General features: G+C 42.0%; 1 protein-coding gene across 10 annotated transcripts in view; it reads left to right on the top strand.

Moving 5' to 3' along the window:
• Positions 1 to 14555, top strand: part of LOC309698502 (sodium bicarbonate cotransporter 3-like) — a 60560-nt gene that overhangs the window by 15533 nt on the left and 30472 nt on the right. The gene's annotated exons all lie outside the window — the stretch shown is intronic.

Genomic DNA, 14555 nt, shown 5'->3' with positions numbered 1-14555 from the left:
ATCCTGGATAAAAGTATTGTACTGTGACCCTGTAGCGGCCATTCGGACCAACAATAGTCTGTCCCCCTTTTTTCAGCTTCAGCGTGGCACACGACAGGGGTGCCATTTGTCACCTCTCCTTTTTGCCATCGCAATTGAACTGCTAGCTATTGCTCTGAGACACTGTTGAGGTAGAGGGAATACGTCGTGGGGATGTCGAGCATAAAGTCTCTCTTTATGTCGACGACATGCTCTTGTTTATTTCCAACCCTTCAAATAGCCTTCCTAAACTTTTAGATGTACTTAAGGAATTCGGGACAATTTCCGGATATAAGGTGAATTTCGGGAAAAGCGAGGCAATGCCTTTAGGTACAATAACCGGGGAACTATTTTAGCACCTTTCAAACTCAGCTATAACAAGTTCAATACTTGGGCATTTGGATTACGCAGAACCATAGAGACTTGTATAAAACTAATTATCTTCCTTTATTGTCTAAGCTAAAAGAGGATTTTGGAAAGGGCGATCGTGGCTCAAGAGTTGGGAGTTCGCCTTGTAATCGGAAGGTTGCCGGTTCGAGCCCCGGCTTGGACAGTCTCTGTCGTTGTGTCCTTGGGCAAGACACTTCACCCGTTGCCTACTGGTGGTGGTCAGAGGGCCCGGTGGCGCCAGTGTCCGGCAGCCTCGCCTCTGTCAGTGCGCCCCAGGGCGGCTGTGGCTACAATGTAGCTTGCCATCACCAGTGTGTGAATGTGTGCGTGAATGGGTGGATGACTGGATATGTAAAGCGCTTTGGGGTCCTTAGGGACTAGTAAAGCGCTATATAAATACAGGCCATTTACCATTTACCAAAGTGGGAGTCCTTGCCTCTTTCGCTGGGTGGTAGATTAAATATCATTAAGATGACTATATTTCCTAAATTTGTATATCTTTTTCAGTGTCTTCCAATTTTTTTAACTAAGTCATTTTTTAATAATCTAAATAGTCAAATCTCCTCCTTCATTTGGAACAAAAACCACCTAGGCTGAAACAGAGTGTATTACAAAGACCGCGGAGCGCAGGAGGCTTAGCACTCCCAAATCTTTTGTTTTATTACTGGGCAGCTAATATAAGGGCATTATTGTACTGGATAAAAGACCATGATAATTTATCATCATCATGGGTAACACTGGAGCAGCTGTCGGTGAGTCAATCCTCCCTGGTGTCTTTGCTGTGTGCCAGATTACCTCTGGCGGGACAGATCTCCAGCTTCACCACGAATCCTCTTGTTGTCCACTCACTGAAATTATGGTATCAGCTCAGAAGGCACTTTAAACAGACTGAACTCTCTCTTAATGCACCACCGCATAGACATTGCATGTTCTCCCCATCCTTAACGGACAAGGCATTTAACATATGGACAAAACTTGGAATAACATCAGTGACTGCTCTTTTCACAGACAATATCTTTTCCTCATTTGAACAGCTGGTGAACAAGTTCAAGATCCCTCAGTCACACTTTTTCAGGTATCTACAACTCAGGAATTTTGTTGCTTCTAATACTGAGTGCTTTCCGTCCTGTCCACCTCCATCCCTTTTGGTTGATAGTTTTGATTTTAAACCAAATGCCAAGCGGGTTATAAGTGATGTTTATGAGCTGTTAAGTAATTTTAGGCTGTCCACATTGCAATCACTTAGGGAACGATGGGGAAGTGATCTTGGCCAACGGATTGCAGATGAGACTTGGGATAAGATAATCAATAGAATTTCTTCGTCATCTATTTGCCTTAAACATGTGGTGATTCAGTTCAAAGTGGTTCACCGTCTCCATTGGTCTAAAGCTAGACTGAGCAAAATCAAGGATTGGTTTGACCCCACATGTGACCGGTGAAAACGAGAGCCTGCTTCCCTTTTTCACATGTTCTGGGCATGTCCAAAACTGGGTAGCTTTTGGAAAAGCATATTTGAAACCATTTCCAACGTATTTGGTGTTCCAAATGCACCCTGCCCGTTTATAGCTATTTTTGGGGTGACGCTTTGTGATGCCAGTCTTTCCAAATCACACTCTGATCTTCTGGCCTTTTGCACTCTTTTGGCCCGTAGAATGATATTATTGAAATGGAAAGAGCCACTTCCACCTGTATATGGGCAATGGGTTAAGGATGTCATGTACTATACTCAGCTGGAAAAGATCCGCTACACTGTAAAAGGTTCGGTTCGGAGGTTTTATGACACATGGCAACCTTTTCTCACTTACTTTGAAAGATTAAGTCCGGATACTATCGCTTAGTGTGCGTGTGAATGGTTTTTTTTTTTTTTTTTCCCCCTTGCTGTTGTTCATTTATTTTATTATTTACTTTGTATCTGTAATTTTATTTTATTTTATCTCTTCTTTCCTCTCTGGCTGGGTTTTAGTTACACTGTTCTGAAGCAATTCTTAGTTCAATAAAAAGACCTTGATCAAAAAAAAAAAAAAATAGGGTGACTTTAATATGTTAGTCATCTTTCGTTTGCTAAGCATAAGCCTCTGGGGATGAAAAATTAAGCCATCACACATATGTACTAACATGAAAGGTTCCACAAATGGTCTTTAGTGGCCTCAAATGGCCACAAGAGACTAATTGGCATCCCTTTAGGCAGTTATTACACTTGGTTGTAGATAGGGCTGCTCAATTAATCGAATTTTAATCACGATTACGATCTGGGCTTTCAACGATCATTAAAAATGACTGAGCCGATTATTGGCCCCTCCCTCATTTATCCGCGACACCTTAAAGGCCGGTCCGTGAAAATATTGTCGGGCATAAACCGTCCCTGGCGCAAAAAAGGTTGGAGACCGCTGATTAAGAGGACCCGAGGGAAGCTCGGAAAGCTAAGCAGAAGTTATTTGGAGAGGAGAGTGACTGCCGTTGGTTGAAAAGAGAGGTAAAAAAAACTTCAGTGGTGTTGCACACTATTTTATATTATTTTTTAAAGTCATTGTTAACCCTTTAGATCCGGTCAGAGCAGCACGCTCCGTTTTGCATAACTATTTTTAAATCCCTGTAGAACCTGGACCGTGTAAGCTAGCGCAATAATTTGTTTTGCATATGAAACCGGAGGAGTTGTACTTACATCTGATGCCATCAGCTTGTCCTCGGTCACGGTTTCCTTCCACATAAAGCTTTGCAAAAACTGCATAAAAAGCGCTTGCAGGAACAAAAACATAATATTCCAGAAACACGCTTTGCCGATCCGATCAGCTGTTCGTAACACTTCCCACAGTTAAACAGACGTCAGCGCGAACTGTCACATGTCCGCCATTTCCTGCCCGAAACCGGAAGTGACGTCATTTTCGCGGAAATTGTAGTTTTTTTACTTGTAGGCCTTAAAAGCCTATACTGGTCATGTTTGACTTTTCTGAATAGTTTCTGGGATGCTTAGAACTCGAATTGCACTGCTGGAAATAGTTTATTTTGATGCTGTTTTCTTTGCAAATTTGCATCATAGGATTGTTTTTTCGTTTTTCCTGCAGTATATAAAAATTGATGTATCTCCAAAATAAAACTATGAAGACACTCAAAATAAATTTCCTGTTGTAAACTATTTTTTGCAACTTTTTTGTATTTAAAGTTTTGAAGGATAAGCCTCTTAAATTTCTCCAAGTAGAAATATATGCAAAAAAAACAAAAATGATTTTCAATTTTTTTTTGTAGTTTATTGCACTTTTTTGCAATTAATGTAGTTACTATGGACTTAATGCATACATATTATTAAAATATGGGCTATAATAGTTGTATAGCAACTTGAAATGCTCCCACAAATGGCACTACAACATGTAAAAATATAATATAAGCTCTGGCGGACTTGGTTCTATGGTAGGTCTTAAAGGGTTAAATAAATATCGTCAAATAATCGAGATCTCAATTTCAGTGAAAATAATCGTGATTATCATTTTTGCCATAATCGAGCAGCCCTAGTTGTAGACACGAACAGCTGCAGACCCATGCACGGGTAGTCTGCCCAGTTATAGTTCTCTGACATCCGTTTGAAGTCTGCCTGAAGGGCTCATGTGTAGGTGCGGAGTAAAGTAAAGTCTCTCAAGACAAGTCTGCGATAGGGACGCCATTTTACAGAAATTCTAAATTCAAAATATAATTATTAAAAGGTCATATTAAATCACTGACATAGCAGTGGAAGACTATTTGTTAATGTATATCTAAAGATATTTTGTTGAAAGACTGAAGTGGTTTCTTAATACTTTTCTATAATTTCCATGAGGTATAGCATATATAACATTATGCTAGCTTAAGCATTTTAAAAATGTTAGCTGTTATAAACATATTGGCCTTTGGAACATAGCTGATTGTATAACAGTAATGTCAGCTTTGTCAAAAGAAAGAAGTAATATGATTTTTAGGATAAGATAAGAAGGATAATACTGAAAATATAATAATATTAAAAATATTGTTGGAGGTTAAATCGAAACTCATTTACCTTGAATACTTTGATCCTTTCAGGGTGCTGGTTATTTAGCCGGCTTATTAAACTGAAAGGTTTTCTTCCTTTGTCCAAAAAGCACAGTACCATCATATTATGGTATTAAGTTTTTAATTGGAGCGCCTTGTTTTTGCAAGATGCTAAAAATTCTAGCGACACTATCAGATAGAGACCCTCACTTCCACGCCGATCACTGCATTTAGTGCTTTTTTTTTTTTCTTCAGGTAATTAACAGCTATAAAGTTTTTGACACAAACAAATAGACAGCTGATCTGTGTGCAACCTATAAAATTGCTGAATCTGATTCAGTAAAAGGACTAGATGTTACAGTCCCTGATAATGCATTGCTTTAAATGGAGAGAAGCTTGAAGGATGGCTGTTATGAGGAAAGACAGCCCAGAAACTTAACAGCAGCACACATTTTGTGTGTCTCAACTTTCAGTCTTTTACCCAAGCTAATATGCCATCTTTTTTTCCCCTTGATTAGGTTTAGGGATTAGAGATCTGATCTAGATTATCATATTGAAATTTGGACACATCGTCAGTAGTGGACCTTGGATTCATTGGGTGCTTCGACAATTATCACTAGACACCCTCATCCAAGGAGGCCCTGCCAGGGTTGATCAGGCCCCGGAGTAGAGCTGGGCGATATATCGAGTTTTTAAAACATATCGATATATTTTTATACGAGATATAAGATGTGACAATATCCTTTATATCGATATAGTCTATGTTACGTTATAATTATAGTTGTGGAGCCGCAAGTTTGCCTCTCTTTCGTCCACTTTTGTCTCTACGCAACGTTACTCCGCCTCGCCTTCACTGAAGACAACTCCCCCTCCTACCCCATCGCTTCACGTGCAGGCAGCGACAAGACGGACACGGCAAATCTCCGTTAACGAGTTACTGCGCATCGCCCCATGCGTGGGGCTGGACGGCGTCAACGTGCTAACGAGCTAAACATGCTAACGAGCTAACCGCGCTAACGAGCTAACAGCGCTAACCCTAAAATCCTTTCATTCTCTCAAAAGTTGATAGCGCGCCTTATGTATGAATTCTGGTTGTGCTTGATGGCCGCGAACCGATTTTATGTGGTACACGGCGCTCAGCAGTCTGTCAAAAATGTTTGAGTACGACTTTGGTAAGCTACGGAGCTGCACCGCTTGATAGATTGTCGGCGCATTACGGCTACCGAAGAGCTTCGCGGAGTGATACGTACTGTGCATCAACGTAATATTACCGTATTGTGTGTGTATAAGGACCATAAATGGCACCTGTAAGAGACGTGGTTATGAAGCGGATTTCAAACTCCAGGCTATCAGTCACACAGTAAAACTTGGGAACAGAGCAGCTGTGAAATCTGTCTGTCTTTGTTATTACGCTCAGCGTCTTTTAGTTTACATTTTGACTGCACAATTGTGAGCTCTTTGTTTAGCACAAAAACAACCTTGTTTTCTTTTATTTATGGAGCATTATTATTTAATGAATGCTCATAATTTAATTTTGAGTAATTTTTCATGTACATCTGTGCTGTATGTTAATAAAAGTGCCTGTGTGACATCTGGGACACAGCTTTGACTAAGAACTCTCTTTTTGTTCTTACTTTATGGCTTAAAAAAATATATCGAGATATATATCTTATATCGCCATCCAGCTAAAAAATATCGAGATATGAATTTTGGGTCATATCGCCCAGCCCTACCCCGGAGTGTGTCACTAGTTTATATTAAATTGTTATTTCTCTTCTTCTTTCTTCTGTTTAGTTTTGTATAGTTATTTTCTACTATCTATTCACTGCAACTGAGAAATAATAGTTAGGCTCTATAAATACTAAGGAGGTAACTTCCTCAAAGGGATAGAAAAGGTGATAGAGAGAAGTAAGACAAAAAGACAAGATAGGAGAGAGGAGAGCCGGAAGGGGTGCGCCCAATCTGGCTTCCCACACCTCCCCGCCGGATCAGGAGGTACGCTCTACCCCCCCACTCCCTCCCAGAAAAGGGAACAAGAGCAGAGGGGAGAAGAGCGGAATTATTTTTTTTTCTCTCGCGGTTAGCTTACTGCCTTAGCTGCCCAAATGATGTCAGCCCTTTTTAGCCATAGCCAGTGACTGGTCCTCTCAGCAGTGTTAGCTAATTCTCTTATAGCCTGCCATTGCGCCTGTCCTCTGATCCCAATCTCTCTTAACAATGTTGCTGTTTTACTGGCAACAAAGCCCCTGCATCCCACTTCCACCGGGCGCACCTTGATCCTCCAGCCTCTGTCCTCTGCCTCAGCTGCCAAGTTGTCATACCGTAGCTTCTTACGCTCAAATGCTTCCTCAAATGGTACTGTCAGCTCAATGATGTATGCAAGTTTTTGGGCGCTAGACCAAAGGACAAGGTCTGGTCGCAGAGTAGTTGTTACAATCCCTGCTGGAAAATTTGCTTCTGATCCAAGTCCACTTGCATCTGCCAATCCCTGGCAACCTTCAGCAGGCCCAGGTCCGGGGTTGAGGGGCTTGCCCTCGACTTGTCTCCCTCCTGGACAAATGTTGATGAAAGCCAACGATCCTCTTGGTTCGTGAAAGGTTGAGCGTTGATGGATTTTCTTTTGCACTCAACTTTCTCTGCTAGACACCTGAGGACCTGGTTGTGTCTCCATGTATATCTGCCCTGAGTAAGGCTAGTCGTACAACCAACCAAGATGTGCTTGAGTGTGGCTGGGACTGTACACAGGGGGCAGGATGGGTCCTTTCCAAACCACAGCTGCAGATTTATTGGGGAAGGTGGCACATCGTATGTCACATTGATGACGAAAATTAGTCTATTAGACTCCATTCCCCAGATTTCCTCTTTTCCACACTCTCCCAATTCATCCAGCGGCCCTGCTTGGCTCTGGCATGTCTGGGTGTTTCCTCCTGTCGACGCACCTCCTTCACCATTTTTCGATGTTCAGTTGCCACCGAGGTGTTACTGCTCCAAGACCAAATCCTCTGCCCTGTTGGACATGACCCACCACGTCACGATGCCAGAGAGCAGATTTGGCCTGTAGCACAGATGAGGTTGGGGTCCACTTCCTCCCCGTTGCTCGGGTGGGAGCAGTGCCTCTCACTATGGGGTCCCGGGAGTCTGTGAGTGCTAGTTGCCACGTATCATTAAAGTCTCTGTTATACCACCGTCCCAGGCTCTTTATGGGCTTCTCTAAGACTGTTGGAATTGGTTCTCCACCGATATAGAATTGCTCAGCTGTCAGTTTTCCTTTTATGATGCAGATGCTGCGAGATTTACTTGGCTTAAACTCCATTCCTGCCCATTCTATGTTTTCCTGGAGCTTCTGTAGCAATGGCCTAGTACATGGTTTTGTTGTTGTAATGATGGTCATGTCATCCATGTAGGCTCCAATGGGAGGAAGACAAAGGCCACTCTTGAGTCTTTCACCTCCCACTACCCACCGAGATTCCCGCATGATCAATTCCATTGCCATGATAAATCCCAGAGGGGAAATCGTGCAGCCTACCATAACTCCAATTCCCAGGTGCTGCCAGGCTGTGGTGGTGTTCTCAGCTGTCACACAAAACTGTAAATCCTGAAAGTAGGTCTTGACCAGTCCTGTGATATGGTTTGGTACACTGAAATAGTTGAAAGTCATCCACAAGATCTTGTACGGAACTGACCCAAAGGCGTTGGCAAGTTCTAAAAAGACCACATGAAGGTCTCTTTGTTCTTTCTTGGCAGTTTGAATCTGGTGCCAGATGATGCTGGCATGTTCCAGATATCCCGAGAAGCCCCGGATGCAAGCCTTCTGAAATGATGTGTCAATATACAGGGAGTGCAGAATTATTAGGCAAGTTGTATTTTTGAGGAATAATTTTATTATTGAACAACAACCATGTTCTCAATGAACCCAAAAAACTCATTAATATCAAAGCTGAATGTTTTTGGAAGTAGTTTTTAGTTTGTTTTTAGTTTTAGCTATTTTAGGGGGATATCTGTGTGTGCAGGTGACTATTACTGTGCATAATTATTAGGCAACTTAACAAAAAACAAATATATACCCATTTCAATTATTTATTTTTACCAGTGACACCAATATAACATCTCCACATTCACAAATATACATTTCTGACATTCAAAAACAAAACAAAAACAAATCAGCGACCAATGTAGCCACCTTTCTTTGCAAGGACACTCAAAAGCCTGCCATCCATGGTTTCTGTCAGTGTTTTGATCTGTTCACCATCAACATTGCGTGCAGCAGCAACCACAGCCTCCCAGACACTGTTCAGAGAGGTGTACTGTTTTCCCTCCTTGTAAATCTCACATTTGATGATGGACCACAGGTTCTCAATGGGGTTCAGATCAGGTGAACAAGGTGGCCATGTCATTAGTTTTTCTTCTTTTATACCTTTTCTTGCCAGCCACGCTGTGGAGTACTTGGACGCGTGTGATGGAGCATTGTCCTGCATGAAAATCATGTTTTTCTTGAAGGATGCAGACTTCTTCCTGTACCACTGCTTGAAGAAGGTGTCTTCCAGAAACTGGCAGTAGGACTGGGAGTTGAGCTTGATTCCATCCTCAACCCGAAAAGGCCCCACAAGCTCATCTTTGATGATACCAGCCCAAACCAGTACTCCACCTCCACCTTGCTGGCGTCTGAGTCGGACTGGAGCTCTCTGCCTTTACCAATCCAGCCACGGGCCCATCCATCTGGCCCATCAAGACTCACTCTCATTTCATCAGTCCATAAAACCTTAGAGAAATCAGTCTTGAGATATTTCTTGGCCCAGTCTTGACGTTTCAGCTTGTGTGTCTTGTTCAGTGGTGGTCGTCTTTCAGCCTTTCTTACCTTGGCCATGTCTCTGAGTATTGCACGCCTTGTGCTTTTGGGCACTCCAGTGATGTTGCAGCTCTGAAATATGGCCAAACTGGTGGCAAGTGGCATCTTGGCAGCTGCACGCTTGACTTTTCTCTGTTCATGGGCAGTTATTTTGCGCCTTGGTTTTTCCACACGCTTCTTGCGACCCTGTTGACTATTTTGAATGAAACGCTTGATTGTTCGATGATCACGCTTCAGAAGCTTTGCAATTTTGAGACTGCTGCATCCCTCTGCAAGATATCTCACTATTTTTGACTTTTCTGAGCCTGTCAAGTCCTTCTTTTGACCCATTTTGCCAAAGGAAAGGAAGTTGCCTAATAATTATGCACACCTGATATAGGGTGTTGATGTCATTAGACCACACCCCTTCTCATTACAGAGATGCACATCACCTAATATGCTTAGTTGGTAGTAGGCTTTCAAGCCTATACAGCTTGGAGTAAGACAACATGCATGAAGAGGATGATGTGGACAAAATACTCATTTGCCTAATAATTCTGCACTCCCTGTAGTTGTTTCTTTGTAGGAAAGTAGATAATCTTTGGGCCAAGACACTAAAGATCTTTCCCTCTAAGTTCTGCAGGCTGATCTGCAAAACTGGCTGATGGATGAGGAGTTCTTCTCCTTAGGGATCAGAATACCTTTTGCTTTTCGCCAAGCCTTTGGAATCACTCCTTTCTGCCACACTACCTTCATCAGCTTCCACAGGTATTTGAGAACTTGTGGGGTGTTTTTATTTAGCCTATATGAGATGCCATTAGGTCCTGGGGCTGATGCTGCTCTTGCCTGCTTCACTACCTTCTCCACTTTACTCCATGTAGGCGGTCTTATGTCCATTTGGTGTTCAGGTGCCTGGATAGGCGGCATATCACTTGGAATGGTAACTGGCTCATGCCTCCAATCCTCAGAGTAAGTTTTCCTCAGATGATCTTCCAGGTCTTTTATGGGCATTTTGAAGCACCCGCTCTTCTCTTTGACAAAAAGGCCCTTAACAAAGTTGTATGGGTGTGAGGTGTTCTGCTCTTCGCAGCTTAGTAAGTTGTTGCCTTATTTCCTCCTGCAGGGCAGTGAGTTCCTCCCTTTCTGTCTCATAGGCCCTCCTCCACTGTTTCCTCAGTTGTCTTCTCTCTTTCACTAATCTGTCAATTTCCTACTGTCTCCTGGACTTTACCTGGTTTAAAGGGCCTTTCTGCTGTCTCTGAGTCTTGTTCTTTACCCCAAATCGCTCGGCCCCATAGCTGTAGATGATGGTTCCCAGGTTCTCCAACTTCCTTTAAACTGGACCCATTTGTTCATCTAGTATAAGAGCCAGTTCCGAGTCAATGGTTTCCCACTTTCTTTTCTCACTGGATCTGGGCCACATAATCTGATCTTTCCTACCTTCCATCTTCCTTTCCCTTGCTGGCAGTGCTTGGCTAGACTCAGTGTTCGAAGATTCTGTTGGCTGCTTCTGGATGAGCTCTGGGCTGGAACATGGTGTTGATTGTGGCTGGCTTACATCTGTACACAAATGTGTTGCTAGCTGTTGGTGGCTAAACTCTAAGCTAGGGGCTGATATTAAATGGCCGGGCCCTGTGCTAGAATCTAATATTGGGTGTGGCTGGCTAAGCTCAAGTTTGGGAACTGCTACTGGCTGGATTTGACTGAGTTCCAATCAGGAGACTATTGGGGGGGTCTGTATGACAATGAACTTCGAACGGGGTGCTGATACCCTAAGGACTGTGGGGATTCTCCTGCCTCTGGACTTCAATTTGACTTCTTAAAAAGTATGTGTCAATGCAAGACCCCTTTCTCAGCTTGCTGAGGCACTTCTTCCTGCCTTGGTGGATTTTAAGGCCCATGTCAGTTGTTAGTTTTGACCAGTCACAAATGCAGTTTTGCAGAATTCTTTCCTTTCCATTGATGGTCCATTATTTGCAATGCTGGCTGATCATTGGTTACGTTCCATGGTTCATTGCCATTAAATCCATACGGAAAGGCAGACCCTAGGGGTATCTTTTCCTTTGAGATTTCTGTAGCAATATTGGGTGTACCCAAGTATGCTAAAAAGCGCTGGGTCCTGCTGGTATGAGGTGCTAACCCACACCAGCCCCATTAGGGTCTATTCCCTCCTGTCAGCAGTCTTTCCAGTCTGTCATCTGGTCTTTCCCTGATTGTCAGCTGCTCTTTCGCAGCGGTCACTGGATCACCCCAGAGTTCTGATTCAGTAAAAGGACTAGATGTTACAGTATGGGACAATAACAATATGGGAGAATTGGATATGGCTACTCTCTAGTGTCCATACCTGTAACAAATGATATCCGCAGACAAGATAATACTGATAAGAAAAATAATGCTTGGAGGATCATTGTCTTTGCTCCTGGCTGATCAGATATTTGCAACACCTTAGTTTGGTTGGTTGCCATGGTAAAGAATATCAAAGTGCCTCACCCACGGCTCCCAGTTGGGGGTTTTCTGCACCTGGCAAAAAAACAGTTAGCTGTCCAATTTCTCCAAGAGGTATTGGGTACATATATTTAGCCTGCTTTTTGCTATCCAAAATCAGCCTTCCATTTAATATCACAATGAATTATAGATGCAACTTGTCTAGGCCAGCTAGCATTAGCTAATCTCCTTAGCTGTACTTTTTCCTCCAAATAGTCACATCTGAATAAAACAAACAAATATAAAAACAGGATGTCAACAACTAAATGCCAAACTTCCGTCTTGGATGTGTGGCACCCACTTAGTTATATTTCTTGGCACTTTTTGATCACGAATGACAAGGAGAAACCCGTTCCAGTTTAGTCACTGTTGGTCACTTTTACTGAACCTTCATGCTGTGCTGTTTGGAAAGAACAGCAGTTACTAGAGAGACACAGATTAATTTCTTGCTGTGCTTCTCCCTACGCTGAATCATTACTGCTCCCCATCAAGGCACTGCCAGAGAGCAGTGTGCCTCATTATCATATAAATTCACCAACAACTGAGAAACACGCAAGCTCCCAAACTTATAAGTGCTCACACAAGCTCAGTCACAGATGGCATCATTCATTGTAGGTGGAAATGTGTGTCGATATCTGAATGTCATTAAAGACGCATTCATACAAGTAGGCCAATAACGGACGAGGGAGAGCAGAAGAGTATGTGCTTTCCATCAAAATGAAAGAAACTAAGTGTGAATAGCAGAGATGACTGAGATGCTGTGGCACACAAGGCCGTGATATCATTCAGGTGTCGTGTATCTTTCCAGCATATGTCTAGCATCACCTTTTGTTTCCACTCACTCCTGCATGGCAGCTGTGCCTCTCTGTGATTGGCTGAAGGGGTTGACGGGCTCCTCCAATTGGGAATTGTATTGCGTCAAAGTGTTTGTCCTTAAGGCATGAGAGCAGATGATTTGTATTTGTTGAAATGTTTTCTTGTTATGCGTGACTTACATAAGATACTGAAGGTCACATATTTGTGAGGTCGCAGAAAAATAATTATATTACAAATATAATAAGGAATTAGATTAACTTAAGATTTTTGGTTGCTATAGTCTTCATCCTTTTCTCAACCTTATTTGTATAAAAAACCTGAAAGAAAATATATTATCCTAGCTACAAGGATTGGTTTATCTCAGACCTAATACTGGGTATCTCTGTTTTGTATCAGCCTGACAGTCAGAGCTAGGATTAGCTCACTCTTTGAGTCTATATGCATGTCTGGCTAAAAAAAAGCTGTTCCTTCCTGATCACGATACCTTTTTATAGTTAATGTTAGTTTTGTCAAAAGTGAAACTGATTGAAAGTGTTTGAAACCGTTTCAATATTTGCTTTACGTAGCGTCAAACCACTGACAGAAGCTGCTCTTTCTTACTTTTACCTCTCACTCAGTGAGTTGACACATACAACAGCACTCAGGAACCTGTGCCACATTGTGATGTTGAAGTCTTTTTATATCTATTGTGAAATTTAAATCAGCTATTTAATAGCCTTAAATGTAATATTTATGTAATGTTTTATGTACCGGTAAAATGTAATATTTTCCTGTTATGACGGGACAACCCCATCTTCTGTTGATTTTCTCCCTTGCAAATAAGCTGAAGTTATTGAAATTGTCGGAGGTGCCCCCTTCACAAATGCAGTGTCTCAGAGGTGTAATGGTTAAAGTAAATTGATCTGCCTAGTTTGATTTGCCGAATAGATTCACAGTGACACTGGGGGTTTGATTTGAGAATCAATTGACAAATTGCCCCCCCCCCCGCCTCTCATTGTTGTGGTTGTTGCCTCAGTACAATGTGTGTCACCTGGTATTTTCCAGTGTTAGACACACCCAGACTTTTTCCAGCAAAGCATCTCTCAAGTCTGTTGTTTTTGTCTATTTAGGTGTGAATTTGTCTCGTTACACCTGTGCACTTGTGAGAGCATTTCACATTTTTTGAGGTGCGGTTTGGTTTAAAGTTGGTGTAAAGATTGGGCCGCCTTCACGTTGAAGGTTCAGGTTACCCCTATACTGGTAAATGATTAATGCTCTGGGCGATCAATGGGGCAGTTGTGTCCTCACCAGTATAGCACATGTGTGATAATGTGTGCTGCTGTGCTGTAATACTGATTTTATGGGTGCTATTATTTGATAAAGAAATGTTAATGATATGTGGCTTTGTTTTTATGTGTCCTGACAGCTTTATGTCCTCACTGTTGCAAACTCCTTATCTCTAGATGTGTCCATGCTAGTGATATCAAGCTAATTATGTTCACTAAGGTCATGTTCTCTCTCTCTCTTTTTTTTTTTTTTTTTTAAATGACTCCAGCCAGCCTCTTGATGTTGCTGTGAAACATAACCTTAATTGCATGGACTACAACAATTAATATATAGTACAATACAGACTAATTAGTTTGAGGAAAATGGCACATAGATAATAAAACAGCAAGTGATACTGTCCTGCATTATACAGTGGACAGGGTTGTTAAAGACTTGGTCTAAATTTAACCTGTTTGACTATGTTATTTCATTGAGGGAAAATAAGATGTGTTATCTGTCTACTGCTCATTAAGTGCCCGTAATTGCACTTTTGTGCAGATCATTGGCAAAGTTAATTCTCTTGACTGCCATGTTAAGTGGTCTGGAAATGAGCTATTAGCTGTGTGTAAAACCAAAAAGCTTGTTGTACTTATGAGCTTAAATGCAAAGCTGCAGCATTATTGACTATGGGGTATATATACAAATCCAAAAACAACTTGTTCACCCACCTCACAGGTGATTTTCTGACATTGTTATTTCTGCTTTAAACCCCTGCAGAGTG

The sequence above is a fragment of the Aulonocara stuartgranti genome (genome assembly GCF_965226115.1).
Source record: "Aulonocara stuartgranti genome assembly, chromosome: 22".
Taxonomy (NCBI): Eukaryota; Metazoa; Chordata; class Actinopteri; order Cichliformes; family Cichlidae; genus Aulonocara; species Aulonocara stuartgranti.
This window is presented reverse-complemented; position numbering and strand designations above follow the sequence as displayed.